Source organism: Mugil cephalus, chromosome 13 (genome assembly GCF_022458985.1).
Source record: "Mugil cephalus isolate CIBA_MC_2020 chromosome 13, CIBA_Mcephalus_1.1, whole genome shotgun sequence".
In the NCBI taxonomy this organism is placed as follows: Eukaryota; Metazoa; Chordata; class Actinopteri; order Mugiliformes; family Mugilidae; genus Mugil; species Mugil cephalus.
Window position 1 is genome coordinate 3,124,400 of NC_061782.1, and position 25,875 is coordinate 3,150,274.

The 25,875-nt window shown below is 42.2% G+C and overlaps 1 long non-coding RNA gene across 4 annotated transcripts in view; it reads left to right on the forward strand.

Annotated features, from left to right (window-relative positions):
* Positions 1 to 25,875, forward strand: part of LOC125019305 — a 275,637-nt gene that overhangs the window by 156,953 nt on the left and 92,809 nt on the right. For all 4 annotated transcript variants that reach the window (XR_007114053.1, XR_007114052.1, XR_007114054.1 and 1 more), the window contains exon 7: positions 14,317 to 14,420. This is a non-coding gene — a long non-coding RNA (uncharacterized LOC125019305). The remainder of the gene's footprint in view (positions 1 to 14,316; positions 14,421 to 25,875) is intronic.

Sequence of the window (25,875 nt, forward strand, 5' to 3'; positions counted from 1 at the left end):
AGGAGGGGAGGGGGGGGGGGTGAAACAACAAAGCCAAAATACGGCGCATAATTACTTCTACCCTCTCCGTCGCTCTCACGTCCTCCCGCCTTTTCTCTGTCCATCTCTAGTTGTCTGTGACGGCTGGTTTTCTGAGTGGCGTTAGGAGGCTAAATTGGCCCGTTTCAGGCAGAGGGGCGTCTGTGTTTGGTGTCAGATAATGTGCGCTGAGGAGTCTGAGGAGAGTGTGATTAAAGCCAAGCCACTGATAATTATGTCAGGCTCCGCAGTTGTCCTAAACCTCCTCAGCTAGTTGAAAGAGATTTCTCTCTGATGAGAGAAACAGGAGGAGGAAGAGGGGAGAGTGAGAGAGAGAGAGAGAGAGAAAAAAAAGAAGGTGAAGGGGCTTTTTGAAGAGGGTCTTCCCATTAGTGTTGTGCCCTCTCCTGCCCCTGACAATATGGAGAGACTCGCTGCTGACTTCCCTGGGCACTGGAGACATTCTGCGGGGTGGAGTTGAAAAGCTGCACCACCGTAGCAGCTATTAGTCCACCCTGCAACCTGTGCAATTAACCCTGACACAGCAGCCTTGGTCAAAGAAACATTATGTGGCTTTTTTATTTTGCTGTAAGATTTCTCAGTGTCATACACTTTGTAGGAATGTTGAGTAAAATGTAAACTGCAGAATAGAGGCGGAGCACGACATAAGTGCATCACTAGTTTTGATTTTTTTAAATTATTATTTTCCGTTGCCTTACATTAGTATTGAGACATCTGCAGTCAGGTTCTCTCATGTTAGCATTTGACCATTAGCATTTGTTTGTTCTGACTATTCTTCAGACTATTGTCTACTGGTAAATGGTAAATGGTGAATGGTCTTGCTTTTATATAGAGCTTTTCTACCTATTAGTACTCAAAGCTCTTTACAGTCGCAGACACATCTACATATTCACTCACCAGCGCTATGCAGTGGGAGCAACTGGTGGTTCATTGTCTTGCTCAAAAACACTTCGGCATGTGGACCATTCCAGGGATTAAACCTATTACCTCTATACCTACTGAGCCACAGTCGCCCCCTGTTGTCTCCCACAAGCATCAAATCATCATCACAGTCATGTTGTGTCCCTTCAAGTCAGAATAAATCACCTCTATTAGCTGCATTTCATGCAAAACAGCAAAAATATTGCATATACATCGACAATTAAAGAATACTTATTTGTAGACATGCATATCCTAAATTAGAATGTAACTCAAAAAAATGTTTTTTTACACCAAGTTTGAATTTTATTCGAATGCAAATACTGGATGCTTTGCACAGCTCAAGTGCAGATGTAGACGTGTTTTTTTATGTCCAGTTTAAATTTACAAACCTACATTTACACGAGTACTTTGATAAGTTTGTTATTGAATGCAGTGAGTCCAAAGAACAGACCTTGAAGCTGGAGGGAGCAGAGACAATCTGATTCTTTACAATTATATGGCATAGAAATAGGATGTCTTCTTAGTCCAGGAGCTGCAATAAAATGTGAAAATGGATCAGCTCTTGATGATCAAAATGAAAACTACTGTCCTTAAATGTATATCTAATAATGCTGGTCATAAGCTCCGAAGCTTAGTGCGGTGGAAAATAATGCATAGCATTTTCTTTCACTTTCCCTTTTTCCTTTCTCTCCTTTAACTGCGGTACACGATGGCCGCTCTGGACTACAGAATTCCAACCATTATGATCAGTGTGAAGTGCATGATTGCAGGACTTGGCAGGGGATGAAATCCCGTGCAGAGGTTAAGCCTGTGTGCAATGCTAAATGACAGAGCATATATTAATATGAAATCCATCCAATTATCTCTAATGGAGCTCTCTGGTGTGATACTGTACCCAGTCATTTCAGGTCCATGAGCAGACCTTCCTAGCTATATCTCTGCGAGTCTTTCCCTTTGTGCTCTTGCGCGAGTCTGCCTCTTTGCATTTCGCTGAGAATTACATATTCTACAAATTGTAATATCTGTCAAATCACCAATTTACAGCTATAGGTGATAGTTTGATTTGATCTTTCGTTGTTATTATTCAAATTAAAGCCTTAAATGCAGCTGTAGGATTTTCAGGCGTCAGTGTACTTATCAGGATGACATTTTATTCAGTGAAGGTGTGTTGCTCATTCAGCGTTAACATCCACTGTCCACTGCACATGCTCAGTAGCATTTCTCTTGAGGGCTTGAACCTACAAATCTACGAACCTATAAACCTAAGAAGATATTTTTTTGTTGTTGTTGTTGTTGTAATATTGTGAAAGCGGACACTGGAACAAAATGCAAGAAAAGCCCTGTGGTGCTGCCATATCCATAACCAATAAACCACAGGAGAGAAATGTGAGTTTTCAGTATTGCAATGCACAGTTCCAATAAATTACAGCCACTAGGGGGTTGCACTTCTTCAGATTCTTTAAAGTCCACTGTTATGTGATGAAGGTCAAGTTGACACTGACTACTCTCTGATGACGTCACCAATAAAAACTCAGTAGAAAGTCTCGAAATCTATATTCTTGACCTGAATACATGCTGAGAACAGGCAGCTCATGTGCTACATACTGTGAGCTGCAGATATGTATAGTCTGTATAAAAACAGGCTGCAACTCAGCACCAGCAGTAGCATTTAATAGTACTCCACAGAGAGGTGGCAGATGGGATAGTGTAGCAGGTATACTCTGACTTATTCTGACATTATCAAATAGTTGATGTGCAGCCTCCTTCTCTCTGTTACCACAGGACATTTGGTGAAATTGTTACTGACTGATGTCCAGAGGATTTGGACCGTTCCTCTATTAGCGTTAGTGACCAGTCGACAGGATGCTTCACCCCGAGACCCGAGCTTTAGTTTGCTATGCATTTTTAATTTCTTCAAGGTGTTTGAGATTTGTAGGACCTAAGAAGTACAAACACTGAGCATCATCTTTAAATAAGAATAAGAAGTTTTGGGAAAAAAAAAATGTCCTCATATGTGGACACAGGGGTTATTTTGCTGTATGATACAATAAAGTCACCAGTATGAATAAAAATAAAAAAATATTTATTTAAATTCTTGAACATTGCTCTGCAAAAACAGGATTGCAACTAATGAAATCCCAACATCCTCAAATGAGTACTTGCTAATTAGTGACATTTTAGCTCGTTACTAATGATAGAATGTGTTAATTTTGCGCATAATATCAAACTACAGACGTTAATAAGCATAAAAAACAAACATAAAATTTGATGAGGTTTTGTACCTTGTCCACTTTTGTCCCCTTTTCTGAAAAGCCCACCATCATATTTTTAAACCGCTTAGTGTGTTGACCATTTGCTGCCACCAGATGGCAGACTTAAGCGTCCACTTACGAGGACAACAAGCTTAAATGAAGCAGAATAAGAAGCTGCCAGCAACCTAAAATCTAATGTCCCCATATGAAGACACAGGGTCTCAGGAGGTTAAAGCGTCATGGCGCTACTGATTGACAGCTTGTATGAATGAAACTTTTATTTTGAAGGGGTGTTTTCAACATGCTTTTATTCTGAAAGCCGACAAAACTGACATTTTTCGACTAGTTTGCCGCGTGTTATAATTGAGTCAGTCACTGAGCTGCTATGAAAACATTCACGTGCAACTTTTTCTTTTCTAAATGTAGTTACCAAACGACACAGTGAGCAGCTGATTCCTTCTCCTCAGACTCTAAGTGTTTTTTCTCGTGTCGCTCACAAGATCAGATGACGTGGGCGTGTAAAAATGTTGCGGAGAAGCCTGAACCGGCTCGAAGGTAAAAACGAACCACCGAATCAATGTTGCATCACGGCTGCCTTAAGGTGCCACAGTTTGCCCTGCCCAAAACATGCTGGTATTTAATATTTAGCATCAATATGGCATCAGTTCCCCACTGTCATTAAACTTTGAACACCCTCCAACACCTTTCTAGGTCAAACAACAGCTGCATCAGAAATAAGTCAGTGGCTTTAATGAGCCGCCTTTGATGAGTCAAAAAGTGCTCCTGTGCATTGTCTTTTTAAAAAAATGGTCACACCAAGTCAAGGCAGATTGCGTCAGCGCGCTCTTCTCTTCTCTAGAACCGATCCTCCCTCGTCCTCAGCCCTGCAGCAGCAGACACGCGTGTCGGTCTACAGATTGCGCCGTCAACTACTGTAAACCACTGATTACAGTTGTTGAAGCCCCCCCCCCACCACACCCCCCCGACACCCCCTTTATTTTATTGCCTCCGTAGCGTGTCAAGATCTGTTGTGAGAGTGCCACTTAATGAAGCCGTACCTGAATTTATTTGCTGGTGCTTCAGCGTAGACTAAGAGAGGAGGTACCAATTAATAGAACGCAAGAGGACCTGGTGATTTATAATTAACAAGCATGCGGGTTATAGTAAACATAACACTCAGTGTAATAGCCCAGGAGAGACACGGGAAGTAGAGAAAGAACTTAGGAGCAGGAGGAGGAGGAGGAGGAGGAGGAGGATGTGGAAAAAAAAAAAAAAAACGAGTGTTGATTTGTCCCTTGGTGGATGAGCAGAGTCCTTGTGGTTGACGGGAGCTGTCTAAAGCGGCTAAATGAATAATCATCTGTGAGTTAGACTGGAGACAAACGCTTAACGAGGATGATGTGAACCTCGCTGACATGAGGGGGCTGTGTGAGAGAGCGACTGACAGAGAGGAAGACGGCGGCAAGCAAACATACTCGCCTCCGAAATGAATGGCACACACATTATAATAGCGATGAAGTTGCTTTACTCAACAGGCCGTGGCCGGCCTCCTCTGTAAGGCTGAGTAGTTGTTTGTCAGAATTTCTAAAAGGGCAATGAATCCCCCACTCATTTCCAGCGGTTTGCTGCCGGTGCGTGACGGGAACAAAAGAGAAATTGCAGAAAGCAAATGTAACGCTGACAACACTGACAGCTGAAGAGGGATCTTCCAGTGAGCATTTATAAAACATCTCTACCCCAAAAAACTTTGGCTGTTCGTGGGGCGTTTGGCTGGCTCAGAACGCACGGCTTCAACGGCGCCATCTCAAACCTGTCTCACAGCGCTCATCACATGTCAGCTTCTTCACTTGACACTGTATATTTCAACGACAAGTCACGAGAGGCTACACAGCAGCAGCGGTTTTAGAGGAGTGGAGAGGCTTTTAGGAGGCATGATGGGAAGCTTTGTTGTGCCACTCTTAGACTCAGCATCAAATGGCTGATTGCTTTTACGTAACGGAGAGAGAAAAGTGAAAGGTTCACTAATAAGGTCTCCATTTTATTTTATTGGTGGCAATTATATAACTATAAACACACATCCTAAATGCTTCGTAGATAGCTGAAGAAGATTTACTATCTATTTAATATCCTAGCTGGCAACCTTGAAGCCAAACTTGGTCATCAAACGTCATCTGAGCGCCATGTAGAGATAGAATCATTCAGGTTTTAACCAATACCGGTGTCAAACCTGTACTTTTTTAAACGGTGCCGTTGCTTAACCTCCTGAGATCCAAGCATTTGTTTGGGATGCATCTTGATGTCTTTATGGTAACATTAAGATCTTTAAGTGTTTGAGATTAGTAGGACCCAAAAAATAAGCATCATCTTTGATCTGGAAGTAGTTTTTAAAAACAGTTATGTGGACACAGGGATTATTTCTGTTTATTGTGTACCCAAATAAAAAAAAAAAAAAGAAGTTTATTTTAATGTAAAAGCAGAATTGGAAACGATGAAATCCCAACGTCCTCAAACGAGTACTTGCAAATGTCATATCAAACTAGAAAAGTTACTTAGCATAAATAAACAAGTGTATTGACCCTTCGCTACCAGTATATGGCAAACAACAGGTCTAAATGAAGCAGAATAAGCTGCAACAAACCTAAAATATAAAGTCCCCATATGAGGACGCAGGGTCTCAGGAGGTTAAACAATGATAATATACAAACTTATAATATCAATACAACCAAGACTAAGACATAAATAAATAAAATAAAAAATTTGTGTTGTTGGGTCCGTCAGGCATCAAAGACGCTACATTTCTGGTCTTGATGTTGAATCTAATTCCAGGTATTACATTCCTTGCTGCAGGTTGCCCAGTCTGCATCTTTTGAGGTGAAGTCCAGACAAAGTTTTTACCATTTCACTTTAGACATTTTGAAGGTTCACTTCCATCCATGCAGGTGAAAAACTGGCGTGATGTCACGTGTAGCGCTGGCACAGCAATAGAGCTAAGGAGGCTAAGCTCATTTTGAACTCACTGGCACCAAATGAAGCACCCAGATCAGCCTGGTGCCATTATGGTATCGATACCCATCCCTAACGCCAACGAGTGGAATTAGTTAAAAAATGAGATAAGCAACATAACTAAGAAATGATGTCCATGTAAACAGACTCCCTCACACTGAGGCTGTAAATCTGTGGTTTCTGAAGTAGACAATAGAACAGCCGGGCTTACTTTATACAGTAAGTGGCATGCAGACTTTTGAAAGCCTGGCATGGTTTGAACTTTTCTCCCAGGTTCTCTTTTTAATACTTTTCACAACTACTCCCTGTTGCTTTACTGTTTTACAATGGATTTTAAATGGCTCATCCAGTGAAAGCTAATACAATAAAGCCAAAATGAAGACAACGCCGTCCTGCAGGGTTCCCACGGTAACATCCAACCTCTGCTGAGTGCTGATTGGCCATCTGGTATTGTTTTATGTCACTTCCTATTAAGCTCATTGATCCTCCCTCCCTGTCTGCGGCATGTGGTTGATCATCCTGAATCCAGTGTGTGTCTGTAATATGAATATGGTACCATGGTATGATTACAGTGCATCATGGTCTCCGTCTGCGTGTTCGCTGATGCGGGCCCTCCAGCTACGCACATGCTGACTGTGGAAGTGATTGGGTTGTTTATGCGGTGTTTGGTGTAAAGGAAGAATAGAGGAGTCTGTTTAAGGGAATATATGATGTCACTGGGTCACTGCAAAGGACAGCGGTGCAGACGAATCTTCCAGGAACGGGTTTAGACACAGTTTGACTGCACACAAGATGCAGAAATTCAAAATACTGAATGAAACAACTAGCCCTGTGAAGGGAGACTCAATTCTTATCAGAACCTGGTAGAGTCTAGTAACGTGGGATTTGTAGTGTGTGGTGTGTTTCAACACAAATGGATCGTCCTTCAGTCAGTCAAGATTCAAAATGACGACAATCAGATGTAGAACTACAAAATGACCACCAAGACACTTAAAACAACCAACAAAAGCGAAATGGCCACAATGAGACACAAAAGCACTAAAACAAAACTAAGAACAGACACAAAAAGACTCAAAATGACCAAAATAAGATGCAAAACAACAAAAGACACAACGTGACAAACCAGCCCAACACCAAAACCACAAAATATTCAAAATGGCCACAATCAGATGTAGAACAACCACAAAAGAGACAAAGTGACAATGCACCAGTAGAAGGCATCACCACGTGACTTCCAGTAAACACAGAAATGCAAAATGCCTACAATAGACACAAAACAACCGTAACAAAACTGACCTAAAAAGACCTAAGAAGACAAAGAGGAAAAATTTGCTACAAAACAACCACCAAAAAAAGCAAAATGCCCACAAAGAGACAAGAAATGACTAAAACAAAAGTAATAATTGACACAAAAAGACTCAAAATGGCCACAATCAGATGCAAAACAACTATAGAAGATACAATGTGACAAACCAGTAGAACCACACAAAGAACCACTGAATCAATCACCAGGTAACTTCCAACAACCACAGAAACGCATACAATCAGACACAAAACAACTGCAACAAAACTGACAAACAGACATAAAAAGATTCAAAATAAGATGCAAAACAACTAGAGAAGATAAACTAGCAGGAAGTTCAGGGAGGACTCTGTTGGTTGATGAGGTGATAGGAGTGAGATTTGTCTGTCGATATGTAAATAACTCAAGTGCTTACAACCTTCTCCACAGGACATTTTTTTTTGTAATGTTTATAAAATTAAGACAAATTTGTCCTTGAATCCTAACCCCCAAGTTAAATTATGGAGCCAGCAGAGGGGACGATCATTCAAACGTCTCCTCTTTTTTGAAGATTTTTCCTAACGTAGGTTTCCGAATACCGAGACACACAAGGGACGCCCACCCACACTGAAAGGTGCTGTAGCCAGTCAGGCCACTTGTGTGTGTGTGTGTGTGTGTGTGTGTGTTGCACTGTCGGAGAGCGGAATACGATCCCCCCTCCCTCTACCTCCAGCCCTCACTTCCTCCTCACTTTCCTACTGGGGCTCATTTATTTACATTAGTGCCAGGCAGAAAGGCATCAGAGGAAGTCTTAAAGTAGAGCTACAATGGCCGATTTAAGCCGCCACCCAAAAGCCTTTTTTTTTTTTTTTTTGCTTTTGGCTAAGAGGATTTGTGTCTGGTCCGTGTATCAGACCTCTCTTTCTCTGGGACAAAGTCACCCCTCAACACTCACTCCGAGTAAAAGTAGCGTCTTGCCACTAGCTGCCGTGCTAATGACATTTATCCTTATGGAAATGGAGGAGGAGGAGGAGGAGAAGGCTTTAGATGCAGATTTGGAAACACATATACACCTGAGACGGGCAGACGTAAACCGGCTGGCTACTTTGATGGCACGCATCCTGAATGACTCACGCATACCCCCACACACAAGTGTACGCATGCACACACACACACACACACACACACACACACACACACACACACACACACCTCTTTGCAGCTTCTTATCCCCTAACTGGCCACCAGTCAAAATAAGCCTTATTCTCTGGGGTTTATATTTTCTCCTGGCCGGGCTTGGCTAGGCACGCTCAGTTAAGATGGCAGCCAAACAATCTCTCCTCTCCTCTCATTTTCCCCATTTCTTTTCTTTCTAATGCTAATGCCTGGATGGATATATCCCCTCTTCCGCTGGCATGCAAGGAGGCCAAATTTGTGATTAACTCCGAGACAAAGTTTCACAGCTTTCGGGTCAAAAGCTGCAGACGAGGGAAGAAGGAAGAGGGAAGGGGCTGCTGGGGTGGCTTCAGACACGTAATTAAATCAAGAACTCACATCTCAGTCGCAATGAAGGACACGTTTGACCTCCTAGGATGCAGGCCTAAAGGCAGAAAACAGAAGACAAATGGATTGTCTCAAAGATTTTAACAGCAACAGCAGCGACTGTGCTGAGAACTTATTTTCCACTATAGTTAAAAGCATTTAATGAAAAACACTTCACTGATAGTAGAGAGGTTTATGCTCTATCACCAAAAAACTCAAAGATAGCCAAAAGAAAAGTAAAATTTGCAACAGTAACATGCAAAACAACTACAGAAAACACAAAATGATGACAAACCAGTGTAAAACAACCACATAAATGCAAAATTACCACAATGAGCTGCAATACAACTGCAACAAAAGTAAAAAAATAAATAAAATAAAAAAGTAGAAAATGACGACAAATCAGTGTGACTAAACCACCAAGAAATTCAAAATAAATACAGAAACGCAAAATGAGCACAATGAGACACAAAATAATGGCAAAAAGAAACTACAAACAGAATCAAAAGTATTCAAAATGATCGTAATCAGATGCAAAACAACTGCAAAAGACATAAGAATATGACAAACCAGTGTAAAACAACCACCAAGAAACTCAATACAACCACAGACATGACAAAATTAACACAATGAGATCCAAAACAACTGCAGCAAAGCGGAAATCAAAGACACAAAATGACAACAAACCAGCGTACAACTACTATGAAGTTTGTCGAGGTGTGCTGGGTGGCTTCAGACACATTATTTAGACATGAACTCACAACTCGATCACGATTAAGAACACATCTGACCTCCTTGTAGAAATATGACGACTCAGGCCAAGGAGGGCTTGGAGGGAGGCCTGGAGGCAGAAAACACAAGATAAATGGATTGTGGCTCTTCTTACTTTCCACTATTTCAGAGTTAAAAGCCCTTAATGAAGAACACCTCACTGATATTACAGCTGCTACTGCCATTCACTTTATTGTCGACGGTGGGTTTGTGTCCTGGTATCACCACTAAGCTCCTTAATGTGAAGAATAACTCTGATTTCATCCATGAGAGCCAGGCTTCTCTTCTTTTTTCCCCCCTTCTGTCTTTTCTGGCATCACATTCCAACATTTCCAGTACGTGACCAGGCTGGGAGGAGGGCTCGCTGCTGCAGCCACTTGCAAAATGAGGGCTTTGTTGAGTGCTGCCATAAATAAAACAGATGGGGTAAGCACAGGGGCACACTTACGATACAAAAACATCAATAACCAAAAGGAAAGAGAAAATATTCAACCAAAGGGAAATGCTTGGTTTAATAAGTAAGTCTTTACCAAGGGCATATTTGAGACAACGCCAGAATGCAGAGTAGTTATTTCCTGTAGTGGTGAACCAAAGACTCTTTTTTTTTTCTTTTACCGACAATACATAACACATGAGTGCCTAAACTGAATTATTTCTTTGTTTGTTTTATCTGTACAAAAGATGTTTTATGGTGGTGCTAAACAGAAAGCCAACCAACTGATACTGTCATCCCTGCCATGGGTAAAATAAGAAAGTTTGCTAGTAAATAAGGAAATAAGGTAGCACAGAACACTCACTGCACTTACATGCGCAGGTTAATGGAGCTATGCTCTAAATTTGACTTTCTGAATGAGGTCCTTATGCCAGTTTACATGCAACAGAGAAAATCGAATAACTGACACGAACATGTCCTCCTCCTCCACACTAGGTGGCGATATGTGTCTTGTCAGGGGGGCTACTATTGGTGCAGTAAGATGGTGGTATCCCTCAGGTGGTTCTTCTACCAGCTCTGTTTACCTTCTTCTTCTGCAACCGGCTTTCTTGGATGTTTTTGTTCTGGGGTCATATGCCAGTGCGATAGTTGTGAAGCATGCACACACACGTTGTCCAGTTAAAGTCCGATCAATGCGTATACATGCCGGTCTTGATCCAATAAGGTGAACTCCTTGTAGTCAGAGTAACATATTTACATGCACTTAAGTTGTCTAGTTTAAGTCGGATTAAAGCATTAATTTGTTTTTTTCACATGGATGTTAACGTACTGACAATTTAAGATGCTCAGCCACATGCAGAAGTGTTTTCCTATTTTTCTCCTTCATGTGTTTTTACTGAAATGTGAATTGACAAAAATAAGAAAATTCTAAACGGGCTTCATGAAACATACGCTTGCAGCCAGTTCACATCGATCTTGAACTGGACATGAAATAAGCGTAGGGAAACGTCCCAATGAACCCACATGAGGGGAGATGACACCATGAGCCACTGAAGTTGAAGAGTTAATGTTAAACTTATAATCATACATATATTTTTGTCTGGTTGTAGCCGGACCAACTTCCCTACCCACAAATGTCCTGTGGCAGAAAGCTGGCGAGTCGCTCTGTTGGGAACTGGCTGTGCTCCAGCAAAGAAATGCCAGGTCAATCATTTCATCTGGGCAGGGCTTCATGTGGTAATGAACAGGAGAGTAACAGCAACGTCATCCAAGGGCTGTGGAGTTGAATATGTTCACAACACCATGGTCCTGATTTGTTGCAGGAGTATCCAGTTCAGCCAGCAGTTTTTCTCTATATCTGTTGTAACCTGCCACATAATGAAATCAAATGGAGCATTACTTATTTCTAGGCTACATTTGAGCAATATAGGAGATAATGGGTGCATAAGCCTTAAGCCCAGTGTTGAAAAAACTGCCAAAGATTTTTGATCTTGATCTTGAGTTAAGATGTGCTTGGTGTGATGACTGTTGGGATTCAAACTCAACCATGCACTGAGCCCCCATTGACTTGCATTTATTTCTGCACCTATTTATTTAATAAGCTTCCACGTGTTCGCCACCATCTTTTGCACCATTTTCACACCTTACAAATATGAATACGATATTTGCATTGCATGGACTTCATAGAGTCAGAACAGGCAGCAAAACATCTTTAGTCTGATGGGAACCGTAGAAGGAATCCAATGAGAAAATAACCAATAAAGTCTTTTTTGTACATTTGTAACCACCCGGCAACACTTTGAAGCCCTCTGTCCATTTTTCCCCAACCATCTTATAATTCTAATAATAATGCATTTCATCAAAAATACCATTGTTGCTCTTAAAATACTATCAAGAATACATATACAAGAAACCCAATCAGCTGTCAGCTTTACCTTCATACGTTTCACATAGAGTGCACGTCACTCATGGTAGAGTGGGGATTCAAAGTTCACTCACTGCTCTCTCAATACACTCAAATGTGCCTTTACAAGTCACAAACACACAAACACACACACAAATAGTTGTGAATGGCTAGAAGTTTGGCTGACGCTTGGGAGATTTAACGAGAGGACACTGGCATTTCAGTAAAACACAGGGATGGTTTATGGTTCACCCTGAGCTCGGCACGGTCACTTAGGAGCCTCATCCTCTCTGGTTATTAATTCTCCACATCAGAGTGTGTGTGTGTGTGTGTGTGTGTGTGTGACTGGTGTGCACGTCTCTGAGTGATTTCTTGCCGACTCCCCTCCTCCGCCATTTTGGCTCCTCCTGTCCCCTCTTCTCCTGGCTCTCCCTCCTCCGTCGGTTGGTCTCAGATGAAGACGTACGAGGACACTCCCTGGAGGGTGCAGCAGCATAGCTGTGGCAGCGCAATAAAGAATCTGGAGGTCAAACGTACACCGATATCCTCCCTAGCACAAACACACACAAACAAACACACACACACACAGGCAGGTCAAACGTACAATGCTGGAGTCGGTTACATAAACCAGATGGCCGTGGCTGGCATGAAGCAGTTAACATCTAAGGGTTCTCTGTGTGTGTGTGTGTGTGTGTGTGTGTGTGTGTGTGTGTGTGTGTGAGACGGTGCTGTACCCTCTCTACTAGTAAAAACCACCAGGGACCTTGTTTGTTGTCTGCACCCCACAAGGGACACATTGTCAGCTTTACAAGCACATCCGCACACACACACACACACACGAGTTAGAGAAAACAAGGTCTGTGTCTTAGTGTGTGATGGTGTGAGGTGCTCCTCCACCTTCTGTGTGTATATATATGTGTGTGTGTGTGAAAAGGTTGTAGAATGTGACCTGGAAGCATTTTTAAAACCCTCGCAGATGCAGCCAGATCCTGACAATGCCTGGCACCATACTGGCCCAAAATAAAACTTTGTCATTTTTTTCATCATACAGGATGATTCACAGTTGATCACTGCATTTATATGCTCACCAGCCACTTTATTAGGTACACCTTGCCAGTAAAAGGTTGGCATACATTCAACAAGGTGTTCATTCCTCAGAGGTTTTGGTCCATATTGACATGATAGCATCACACAGTTGCTGCAGATCTGTCGGCTGAACATCTATGATGAGAATCTCCTGTTCCACCACACCCCAAAGGTTCCTCTATTGAATTGAGATCTGGTGACTGTGGAGGCCATTGGAGCACAATGAACTCATTGTCATGTTCCAGAAACCAGTTTGAGATGATATGAGCTTTGTGACATGGTGCATTATCCTGCTGGAAGTAGCCGTCAGAAGATGGTCCACTGTGGTCATAAAGGGATGGACATGGTCAGCAACAATACTCAGGTAGACTGTGGCATTTAAACCATGCTCAGTTTGTACTAAGGGGCCCAAAGTGTGACAAGAAAATATCCCCCACACCATCACACCACCAGCCTGAACTGTTGATCCATGCTTTCATGTTGTTTACACCAAATTCTGACCCTGACATCTGAATGTCGCAGCTGAAACCGAGACTCATCAGACCAGGCAACGTTTATCCAATCTTCTATTGTCCAGTGTTGTTGAGCCTGTGTGAACTGTAGTCTCAGTTTCATGTTCTTAGCTGACAGGAGTGGCCCCCGGTGTGGTCTTCTGCTGCTGTAGCCCATCTTCTTCAAGGTTGGACGTGTTATGCGTTCAGAGATGGTGTTCTGCATTCCTTGGTTGGAACCAGTGGTTATTTGAGTTACTGTTGCCTTTCTATCATCTCCAACCAGTCTGACCATTCTCCTCTGACCTCTCACATCAACAACTGCACCACGAATCTGGATTCGTGGTGAGGGGCCAGCTGGGGTCTTGCTGTGTGGAGTTTGCATGTTTGCCAACTTTATATGCAAACAGTGAATTGGACTCAATAACACCAGAAGATGAGAGGTTGCATTTAAAGTTTTGATGTCAATCAAACCTCAAGATGATTTTACGTGCAGGACACTCACACAGTCTTATTTGTTTTGCATTGCATCCTGTAATTTATCACAACCCTTCATTGTTGGGCATAACTTTCATCTTTCTGTTTTATTGTAGCAGCATTGCATGGGATGAGCTGGGTCCCAGAAGGAGAGGCGGATCTTACAACGGGGGGGACTCCCAAACCTAATATCCCCAACACCGAGCCTCCTGGTGTAAAGGTGAGCCTCCATATGAAAATGTACACTCTTCAGTCATTGCTTTTTATGAATATGATACAGGCCGGTCGTAAGTTATCCCCTAGCTCTATATGCGGCCATAGTACTTTACTGTCATGGTGTAAATCAACTGCAGGTTTATTTGGGCTCTATATCTGGACTTTAAAGTTGTAACGTGTTATACGGCGGAATAGAAGATGATGTCTGGGATACGGCCGTGTTTGGGAGGTAAATCTAAACCTACTGTGTATGTATGGTGTATGTAGCATGTGTCGTAAACGTCATATGATACTATCTGTTACCCAAAAGCCTCCTGACCACGATGTGTGCACGCATGTGTTTACTAAAAACCAGACGAGTGACGGCATCAGCCATAGCTGCTGGGCATGTGTGTGTGTGTGTGTGCGTGCAGCACGTGCAACCATGAATGTCAAAGATCTTTCATCCCCTCCACCCCCACTGCCACCCACCATTAGTACGCGCACAGACTCACTCGTAAACACCAGGAAAGAAGAATGTCAGGGTGTCACGCTGAGTGACAGCCATGAGCGCAACAATCCGCTTTGACAGATCAAGCTCATGTGCACGGGAAGCGATATAAAAACAAATGTACACACATACGGTATAAGCCCATATTGAAATGACACACAGATGGATTTAGAGGATGTGCCCTTAATTCCGACTGAATGGTCTGAAGACGTCCACAAATAGTTGCTATTTCAAAGAAAAGTAGCATCGTTACAGCAATAATAAGTTCGCGCCCATGGACTGTCAGTACAGCCTGCTAATAGTCTGGTTTCAGTTCCCGGCCTCACCTTTAGTGTCCTGTCATGCCGTCAAAGGAGGTTGTGGAGGCCGGTGTCAGTATCGGCGTCTCTGCACCATGGCTGGTGTAACTAGGACACGCCATGAGGACAAGGAATCGGGTTAAAGAGTCATTTATTTCAACCTGCCACATTCCAGTTAACGTTTTGTTGCTCTTACTGTGGTTGATTGGGTGGCTGGGAAGGTAGGTAGGTAGGTACTTTATTAATACCAAACTAAGAAATTTCAATGTCATACATAGTAAACCAATCAGCCGCAACATTATGACCAATGACAGGAGACATGAATAAAATTTAAACCATCTTGTGAAGTTTCAGTGTTCTGCTGGTAAACTTTTGGATTCATTCTCGTGGTTGTTACTTAGACATGTAGCACCCACCTAGACCAGACCAGACACCACCACCCCATAGCAATGACACTCCTTGATGACACCAAAACACTTTAGCAACAACTCAAAAAACCAAACAAACAAGAAAACATGAAGAACAGCAGTAGATCCTAAACTGATCACGTAGGCCCCCAACCCAAAAGGCCTCCCGCTAACAACTGTTCCTAACAACTGCAACTCCTGTTCCCTCAGAAGGTCAATGCCCATTCTCTGATGATTCACAGCTGCTTTGGAGGCACAAGGGAGACCTACACAATATTAGGAAGGTGGTCATAATGTTGTGCCTGATCAGTGTACAGTTTTCTGATTGTAATTTCTCCAATCTTTGTGTAACAATGCTACTGGACACTATATATATATATATATATATACACACACACACACACACACCACAGTACAAATAAAGTATCTTCCCTGTAAGTGTGTAATGGAGCCACCAACAGCCTAAACCTTGCCTCTTTTCCACTATTCATTCAACTTCAAAGTAGCTCTGAAAAGCTGGGATGGTTGTTGCTGTTCATGAAATGTTCATGAAAGGATTCCTTGACTAGTCACAGTTCTAGGAATACCCCCCTCGTTGGTCTGCCAGTGCGTTTCCATCCTATTTCCCTCAATCCAGTTCACATTCTTTTTGTAGTGCCAATTATACATAAACATATGTTCAACACCAAACTGCTGCCTTCTTATTCCACATCCCCGCAGGACCATGCTGTTGGTAATGGAAAGGATAGCCCCTAACAAGCGGCGCGTTAATTTTTCTTCTCTTCCCCGCGACTGCGTTCCTCTGCACATCCACCTCACCGTCTCCTCGTCCCTGCCATTTAGGCAGCGCTAATGTGTTAAATGCAAGCAACAAAGACAGGATGTCTTGCCATTTTGTGCCTCCCCACTGTTTCCCCGCGTTGATGTAGCTGCTAAATTAGACCGAGCCGAACGCAGAAATTAGAGCTCCGAGGCCAGATGTGATATTTGTGTTTTTTTTTTCCTTCTCTCTCTCCTCACACTGCGGCGTCAGGTAGATAGATGTAAGGAAAACACAAAAATAAACGGAAAATCAAAACTGCTCCCTCATTGGGTTTGGAACTCATTTTGATTCGCCGGTGGTGGCCAGCTAATCATTTGATCCTGTTAGAAGAAGTGGAGTGGTTGTGTGTTTGTGTGTGATTCTGCCAGGAGAGTTAAGAGCCGCTGTAAATAGGCCAGGGCTCGGTGTCTTGATTTGTGCGCAGCCGCTGCTCTGTGTGTATTTGTGAGCGTGTGAGTGTGTGTTTCTTTTCTTTTTTTTTTTTTCCCCCCTATAAAAGCAATTTGCCCCATGCTCGGGCTAGGCAATGAGCAGATGCTACCATTGTAAATGATGATGCGAGGGGCCATAATAAAGAGTTGATAAACACAGAATTACTGCTGGGCTGCAGGCACGCAGAGAGAAGGAGGGAGGGGGAGGGAGGAGGGAGGACGGAGAGGAGAGGAGGGGTGTCACAAACACGAGACAAGCTGAAAATGTGAACCGAGAGGTGCGCGTCTTTCAACCTGCCTCGTGCTTAATACACAGAAACTACAGTAAATGGATAACGTCTTCCTTTGATTATGTAACTTAACTTAATAACCTTTCTACGTGGCTTTAAGGGCTCAATTATTCCGTGCACCATAAATTACTTCAAGATGCTGAACACAGAAGCACGCGGACACCGTTGCCGACTTAAAAATTCAACTTGTCTGAACGTAAGTTTGAATAATTACTTCAGAGTCGTTTCGTCATTCGACCAAATGAGTTCAGTTTGATTAGCGTTAAGCTAATAACACAAGTAAACGTATTAGGTTTATATTGGATGGAGTTCGGTTTATTCATGGTGAACAGATGCCTAGGCCGCTTTCAGCAAAAACTGTATTAGAGCCGAGCAGAGACTTTGAATCGGAGAGTCTGTGGAGGGGTTTCAATTCGTCCTGATGATGTTTTATTGTAAACTTAAATGTTCTAGTAGGGATGGGTGGTATGACCAAAAATATATCACAGAATGGTTTTTAATCACGCGTCATAAAATTTTCTACTGGTTGAGAGAGGAATGAATGCAATAGATTCACTAAAGATGGACTATTTTACTGTGATGATGAGTAAATATTGTAGAATAATCCCACACTAGTAGTGAAACAGGTTTGAATGGCTCCGTGTTAGCGCTGACTACTGATGTGGAAATCTGGGGACATTAAAAGCACGGAGAAAAAAAAAATTAAATGAAAATTACAGTGTCATTTATTTTGACATATTTCTTCATATTTAAATATATTTAAACTGCTTTGTCTGTCTATGTCAATGGCAGCGAGACTGGTTACCGTAATAATTGTAGTATGCGCACATTTTTTTTCTTATTCATAAGAGGCTAAAGTTGGAGACATCCGAAAGGAGGATTGTCCCCAGACATCGGGGACGTCTGGTCACCCTAGAAAAAACAAAACAAAACAAAACAAAAAAACAACCAACACGGCACCAGTGTCTCACAGCACAACGTCCTAAACGCTGTATAATCAAATACACCGTTGTGACGGTGTATTAAAAATTCATATCATAATGAACCGGTTTTTAATTTAATGTCAGATCTCATTAAATAAAGCTGAACTGGCCTCAAATAGCAAAATACTTGATATTCATGAGGGCAAATACCTTTTTCATGCAGCTATTTGTTTTAACATGCAGCTAACACATGTTCTGTTACGATGACCTCAGCCAGGATGGTATTTTGGGAAATCAGGATGTGATCAGCAGCAACAGTAACACTTTATCTCCACCCTGATGTTAGTTATTTTATTTGTAACTTGAACTCTTGGGGCTTCAACCTGAGCTGTGTAAGGTTGGCCATGTTACCACTGGTCTTCAGCTCTAACTAGAGGAGAACTGAACCAGACTTATCTTATAGCCTGAAGCTACAGGAAGGTCCGATGGTACTATAAGTTGATGCTGTGCCATACAGAGAGTTTCAAACTGTTTCAACTGGAAAATGAACCGGCGGCCAATGAAGTGAAAACATGGATGGATGGAGGTGAAGGAGAATCAGAGAGGAACTGAGGAGCTGATGTCGTCCAGGCCCGTTGACTTAGAGCAGATTAAACACAGAAATACTCTGGGCCGTAACATGCGTGATGATGCTTTACAGATTCATTCAGAAATCTACTTTTTGGACACCCAAGAAGTTGTTTAGTCACATTTCAGCCAAGGCATGAACACTCTTGGTCAGTTCTCATCATAATTATTCTACTGCTCTAGTGGTATTTCTCAAGTGGAAGTCTTTAATCGTGCAAGTAAATGAGTGATATTATGTATACATGCATATTATTATTGATGTAATTCATATTTTGTTGCATATATATGCATTATTTCTACGTTTCATCTCATCTTCTACCGATTAAGGGGCTGCTGGAGCTTTCCCAGCTGTCATGGACGGGAGGTGGGGTCCACTCTGGACAGGTCTCCAGTGTATCTCGGGGCTAACACAGAGAGACAGACGATACGACCACACACACTCACACCTATGGGCAATTCAGAAATCACCAACGAACCTAACCTAAGCATGTCTTTGGAGACACAGGGAGAACATGCACCCAGAAAGGCCCGAGCCGGAATATGCATTATTTGTCTTTAAAATCATCCAGTTAGTATTTACATGTGTGTGTATTTGTTTTGTTGTTGGAGGATTGTTGATGCCACTGTACCACTGTACACTGCAGTGACCCCTTACACAGCTGGGACCTGTGTGTGTGTGTGTGTGTGTGTGTGTGTTGGAGCAAAGCTATGTCCCCAGGACGTTAGTCAAGTCAAAGGACTGCCATGTGGACCCTTTGAAGAACATATTCAGCATGTAGTGTGCTTTTCTTCTTAACCCCACGTCCCTATGTTTGATGTCGGTTGGAAATTTTGTTTGACGAAAAAAAAAAAGAAAGAAAAAAGAAAGGAAGACCAACACACTCTCTCTCACACACACACAGGATTTAAACAAACACATAGAAAGAGGACGGGGGCATTTGCGGACACACACACGAATGCTGGAAAACCTCCTTAGAGAGGAGACAGAGATAGAGAGAAGACGAGAGAATGAAAGATGAGGACCGAGAGCAAATGCAAGCTCGATTAAGAGAGAGACAGAAAGGCATACTGTAGGAGAGAGAGAAGGAGGGTGAGGGAGGATCTCCCCCCTTTCTGTCTCCGGCGCTGGTGCCTCTTTCATGTCGTCCGTGCTCGGATCTGAGACTCTGCCTCCTGGCCTGGGCCTGGTGTGCATGTATGCAGCTAAGTGCTGGCTAATTTCCCCTCGGATCTCCCGGCTGTAGCCTCAGATTTCCCCCAACTACCCCTCAAACAGAAGAGCACACACACCGCTGCCTACATCCCCCTCTCTGTGTGGTGCAGGGAGTTTTGGGGAAGTGATGTCCAGCCAGGAGCAGATTCTATACGACGGGAACCTGCTCTGAAACCGAGATGAGACGACAGACCAGCTCAGGAGCTAGCCAGTAAGCTATAGGAGGAACACTTCACATGTAATGGTTTGGGAATAAGCCAAAGTTAATTTTTGTTCACACATGCCACATCATTATAAACTCAGTTAAGCATCAGATTCATATTAAAAAAAGACCAAGAGCAACTAAATCTATAGACACGAGCACCATGCAGGTGCAGCAGGTCATTTTTTTATTTTTATTTTTTAGGGTGGTGGGGGTGTTCGAACCATTTTTGGGTTTAGGCCAAGCAGATTGTGAGTAGAGCTTTGTTGTGGTGCTTAGTCGCAAGATTTATCAATCCCCTCAGTCAGCTGCAGATGCACATAAGAAGGGAGGCACAATAATTGCTTTTTGGTTTGTGACCTTAAATATCTCTCTGCCTTTTAAATGAACAAACTTTCAGGCAAACATCACAGGGAGACACTTTATAAATCATGAACTGCTTCTAAGTGACAAAGAGTTGATGCCTCGTGACCTAGATTCTGTTCAGGTTTGACAAACGAGCGCAAAAGCCTCAGAGATCAATAACAATAGTGGGAATGATGTGTGGTATTGTTTCTCCACTGATTTCACATGTCAGAATGTGGTTCCAGGTTTGGTGGATTCTGTTATCTTCCACTAGCATACTGTATCTCAACCAAAGCCTCCTTTGAATGTGTGGTTAATGTAGTCACCAAGGGTCGAGAAAGACAAACTTTTTACAGATTGTTGATTTGTAAAAAAAAAAAAAAAAATTTAAATGAAAAACTTAGATCTGTGACGTCTGGGCTCAGGTTTGGACACGACGTGCGTCTGTGGTCTTTGTCCCAGCTGTTCTTAGTTGCAAGATAATAAAACACTTTAGGACAATAGATAAGTAAATGAGCTGAATATATTAGTTTTCTCTGAGTCTTGTTCCACTGCAGCCAAGTTCCTATTGACATCACTTCAGCAATCTCTTTCTATTGTGTGACTGAGACAGATTTCTTACAGTCTCTTTGAGAATATATTTTGGAAATAGCGTAGGTTTTTATCTGGTATTCTGTTACCTGTTAACGTTTTTAAAATGCCCCTGATGCGGTTATAAATCGTACTGCTTACAGGAAACTGTCCAAGCTCACGATAAAAGCCATTTCCAGCCATACAAATATTTCATAACCTTTCCTGGATCTGACCCCACTAGCAGGTTTCAAACTGTATCGCCTGTTTAGAGCGGTGGACAACTATACATTCATAGACTATACCTCTTCTTGTGCAAACTACAGCATGGCTGTAAATATAAGGGTGTGCAGGGATCTCTGTATTACTTCATTAAAATACTAATTACTATTTACGATGGTGCAGGCAGCCCGGCTGACAACCCAGTCAGTGTTTGTCATATGATCCGTTCATGCAGGACAGTATATATTTACATATGCAGAGATAGCCTTTATTTTTCTGTGCAGCATATAGGTTGCATTATATTCCGTGTTGGCATATGCCCATGTAGAATCTCATGGAGCTATTAAAGACTGCTTTATTCATCCCTGCACATCAAACAGCGATGACACTCAGCGCTGCTGTGGGAAGATGACAAGGAGAATGAGGAAAGACAAAGGATGGAAGAAGAAAAAAAATAAAAGAAATGCAACAACAAATCAGATGAACGCCGCTCCCGGCCATAGACGAGTCCAGAAGAAGTCCGGGAAGGAGAACACATTCCTATGCAAATAACAAAATGGCTGCCTTTCATCAATGCTTATTTCATTCTGTTATAAAAAGAGAAAGTGATGAGACATTTGTCTAAATCCTAGCTCGCAGCAAACCTTTTGATATGGCAGGAAATGTCCCGGGGTTGGATGATAGACAATGTTCACACGCTTCACTGTGCATTTTCAAATTTGACTCTTCTGCTTGTTTGTTTTATTTTTATCTCCATTTATTTTTGTCAGAATACAATTTAAAGACATTTTTCACGCATGCATCATTTCTGCATAAGATGAAGCCCCCTTCAACCCCCAGTCTACACTCACAATAGAACATTTGTGCAAACCCCTGTAAAGCAGGTTGAGCAGTTGAATTAAACATTAAAAATCCAACTAGATTACTAACTCACTAAATGGACTGGAAGTTAATGCATGTATGCTGCAAGTTATGAGGGGAGGCATTGACTGTATTTGTGAAATATGCGTTTTTTTAACTGTAGTGACAGGGATCTGAATATAGATAACAAGAACCGGTGTTTTTGACAGTGTGTAGATCTGAAAGATGTGTTGTCAGAGAATCTAAGCGGGAACATGATGAGTTACGTGGTTTTGATCCAAAGCAGAAATTTCCGTTGCTTTTGATCCAACGTCCACACACTATACACAAATTAGGAGGTGAGACAACGCTAATGTGAAGAGAAATCCAGGACAATAAAGTTTAAAAAATGGACATAGTTTTGAGTCCAAATGTTCGGTTTTCTTTTTAATATTTATCACCCTGATGATCATCTCTTGGGCTGCAGCCCTATGCAAAGGTGCCAAACCACTGGCATAAAGAAAGGGTGCCCACACTGCTTTATACCAATATATTTAATGTCCCTTGCTTTATTCTCATGACTTGCTCTCCACAGAGTCAGCTGTTGTTGCAAGTAACTTGTGGCTTGTCGTTTTCTTGAAAAACATCCACAAAGTCACTAAGTTGGAAACGCTGGTTGCTAAGCTTAACCTTAGTCAATATAAATTGGAACTACTTAGCTGGATGGAATTTTGCAGCAGCTTCCACTTTTGACTGTGCAGGGGAGAACTGGCTTCTTGTCAAACCATCATCTAAACCATTTATTTATTTTTTGAATGGCACCCAATCTACCTGCACTACCTTTGCGATCTACCAGTTGAACACACTCAACATATTGTGTACCCTTGGTATAGAGCATTGCTGCCTATTGAGAAGCAGCGGCCTGCCAGCAGTCCATTGGCCCCTGATTGCAGCAGGATTAGCACTAGTAATAGTAGTGGTAGTATAACACACACATAAGGGCCATTAGTGGGTTGGCCAGCTGTCGGTGAATGTGTGTTTTGTTTGGCTCTCCGCTTGCAGCCAATCTAAGCTAAGCTTCGTTTAATGCAATTAAGGAAAATGTCAATGCTGTGCTGTGATTGGGCCAGAAGAACGACAGCACAGAGAAACACATTCTACCTATAGTGACAGTAATTAGCACAAGCTGGTCATTAGTAGGCACACAGGCCTATAGGTGCACACACACACACACACACACACACACACACACACACCCACAAAGATGGGCAAGGTGCCACCTGATCGGTACTTGGGTTTGCTTTGTTCAGTTCAGCTGATGTCATATGAAGAAATGACGCATACACACTCGGGCACAAAGCAGAAATGATTCCGTGTGACCGTATGAGCGCATGCATGAGTGTGTGGGTGTGTTATATGTCATTGATTAAAATGACTTCTAAACACGGCCCATCTCTTTGAGGGTCCCGTGAAGAGGTCCTGCAGTGAGCCTTTTAATGAAGGATCAGAGCAGACCCTTCGAAGATGCAAAGCACACACACACATACACACACACACAGGCGTATGCCATAACCCTCCCCACCACCACCACCACACGCACAGTAATCCCTCTCACTTGTAATGGTAGCCATTTGCCATTCATTAAGATCAAAATGCTGTTTTCTGCGAGGACAAATTGCAAAGCTATTCCATTCACAGCTTGAGAAAGGTCTGAGACTCTGCTGGGTTTCTTTGGGCTGTCTGCTGGTGCCGGCTAATGTGGCTAACAGGCTCTGAATTGTGTGGTGTGGTAAAGGGAAACAAGCCAGATCTTTTTTTTATATATATCCTGTGCAATTTCTCAGTGAAGGAATTTAACATCTTAGGCCATAAGGGTTAATAAGGGCACCCCCAACATCGAACTACTGCAACTACTGCTGAATCCAACCACTTCAGTTTAGTCAAGTTTAGTTTCTGCTAGCCAGTAGCAGCCAGCGTAACCTAATTTAAACTCCCATGATTGGATATTTCTGTGGATGCCCATCCTGTCTGTAGTGATCTAACAACAAGACACATGACACTGTTCAGGAGGAAAACGGATCAAGGTACATCATTCTGTCAAGAATGCCAGAAGGAATCGTCTTTCAAAAGGCCTCTTGATGTGTGAGGCCAACGCCACTTGCCTGAAGTTACGAACACAGGGACAAGAAAGGACGTCTTCCACATACACACTGATCAGACATAACATTATAACCACCTCCCGGATAGAATAGAATAGAAAAATATTCATCCCCTGGGGGAAGTTCGAGTATAGAAAAATGATGTCGCACAGTTCTGCCTCCAAAACATTCATCAGAGACATGGACCTCCTGAGGGAGTCCTGTGGTGTCTGCCAGCAGAATGTTGTTAGTGGGGGGGGACTTTGGATCCTATAGGTTGAGGGGAGGGGTCTCTGTGAATCTTCCCACAGATACTTGATCAGTTTTGGATCAAGTGAATTTGGAGGCCAGGTCAACACCTGTATTACTTTGTTTGGTTAAGTTGTTTCTGAACCATGTTTGCATGGTTGCTGCCATCAAGGATTGTTGTTGCTATGGGGTGGGGGGTGTCTGGTCTGGTCTAGGTGGGTGCTACACGTCTAAGTAACATCCACATGAATGAATGAATGCCAGGTGCAAAAGTTTCCTAGCAGAATTGTCACAGGATGGTTTAAATGTTATTTACTTCTCCTGTCAGTGGTTTTAATGTTGTGGCGGATCGGTGTATCTGGCTTTTAAACAAAGACGTATACAGCTACATGTCTATCCATGACTCTAATGAAAACTTAATCTTAATGCAAAATTAAAAGAATATTGTAATTAACCTGGAGCACTCACACACGCACCATATACAATACAGTATATAACCCTTAACTGTCAAATTAGTGTTATAACATCATTTTCCAATTAAAAAATCTTTCTAAAGCCCGATTAAACCATCAATCTTCACCTCTCAAAGGAATTAAAGAAGAGAATAACCGGATTTCTAAGCAAGCTATTGTGAATGAAAACATCTGTAGCCTTTGTTGATCCATTATCTCTTTCTAATCACATCTTTCCAGAGAATAAGAGGGGAAAAAAAAAGAAGTAAAGGGAATGTAGAAGAGAGAGTAGATGAGGTAAATAAGGACAGAGATGAAGCGATAATAACTATGATAGAAGGGACGGAGAGGAGAGATAAATATAGCATATGAGGAGAAGAGAGCACTGATTAGACCTGGCACAGGAGATGTCATTGTTAATTACCTCCCCCTCACCCACCTGCATTACACACAGACCATAGTTATACCGTGGCTCGGAAACGTGTGTGAATAAATACACACTTATTGTTGTAAGATCACACCACATGTATTAAAAAAACACATACAGAAACAATGCGGGAACACGTAGAAAAGATATAGAAGAAGCTGCAGATACAGAGGAAGACCCGCTTTAGATGTACAGAGGCTACACGACGGTTTCCCCTCTGGAATTGATAAAATTGTTCTTATCGTGATTCTGAATTAATTGGAGTATTAATTTGCTGTAATTGGAAATATACGCACAATCCAGCTCACAAGACTGTAAACTGTGAAGTAGTAACACGCTAAAAGGAATGATGCTTTCTGAGGCCAGATATACAGAGGATTTAAAACCCTGAAACCAGGATACATAGCTATTAATTAATTAATAACTATTAATAGAAATATTAAACATCTATATCATTCTAATTAGTTTAAAGTTTTTTTTTTTAAATCATTTTAATGAATTGAATAAAACA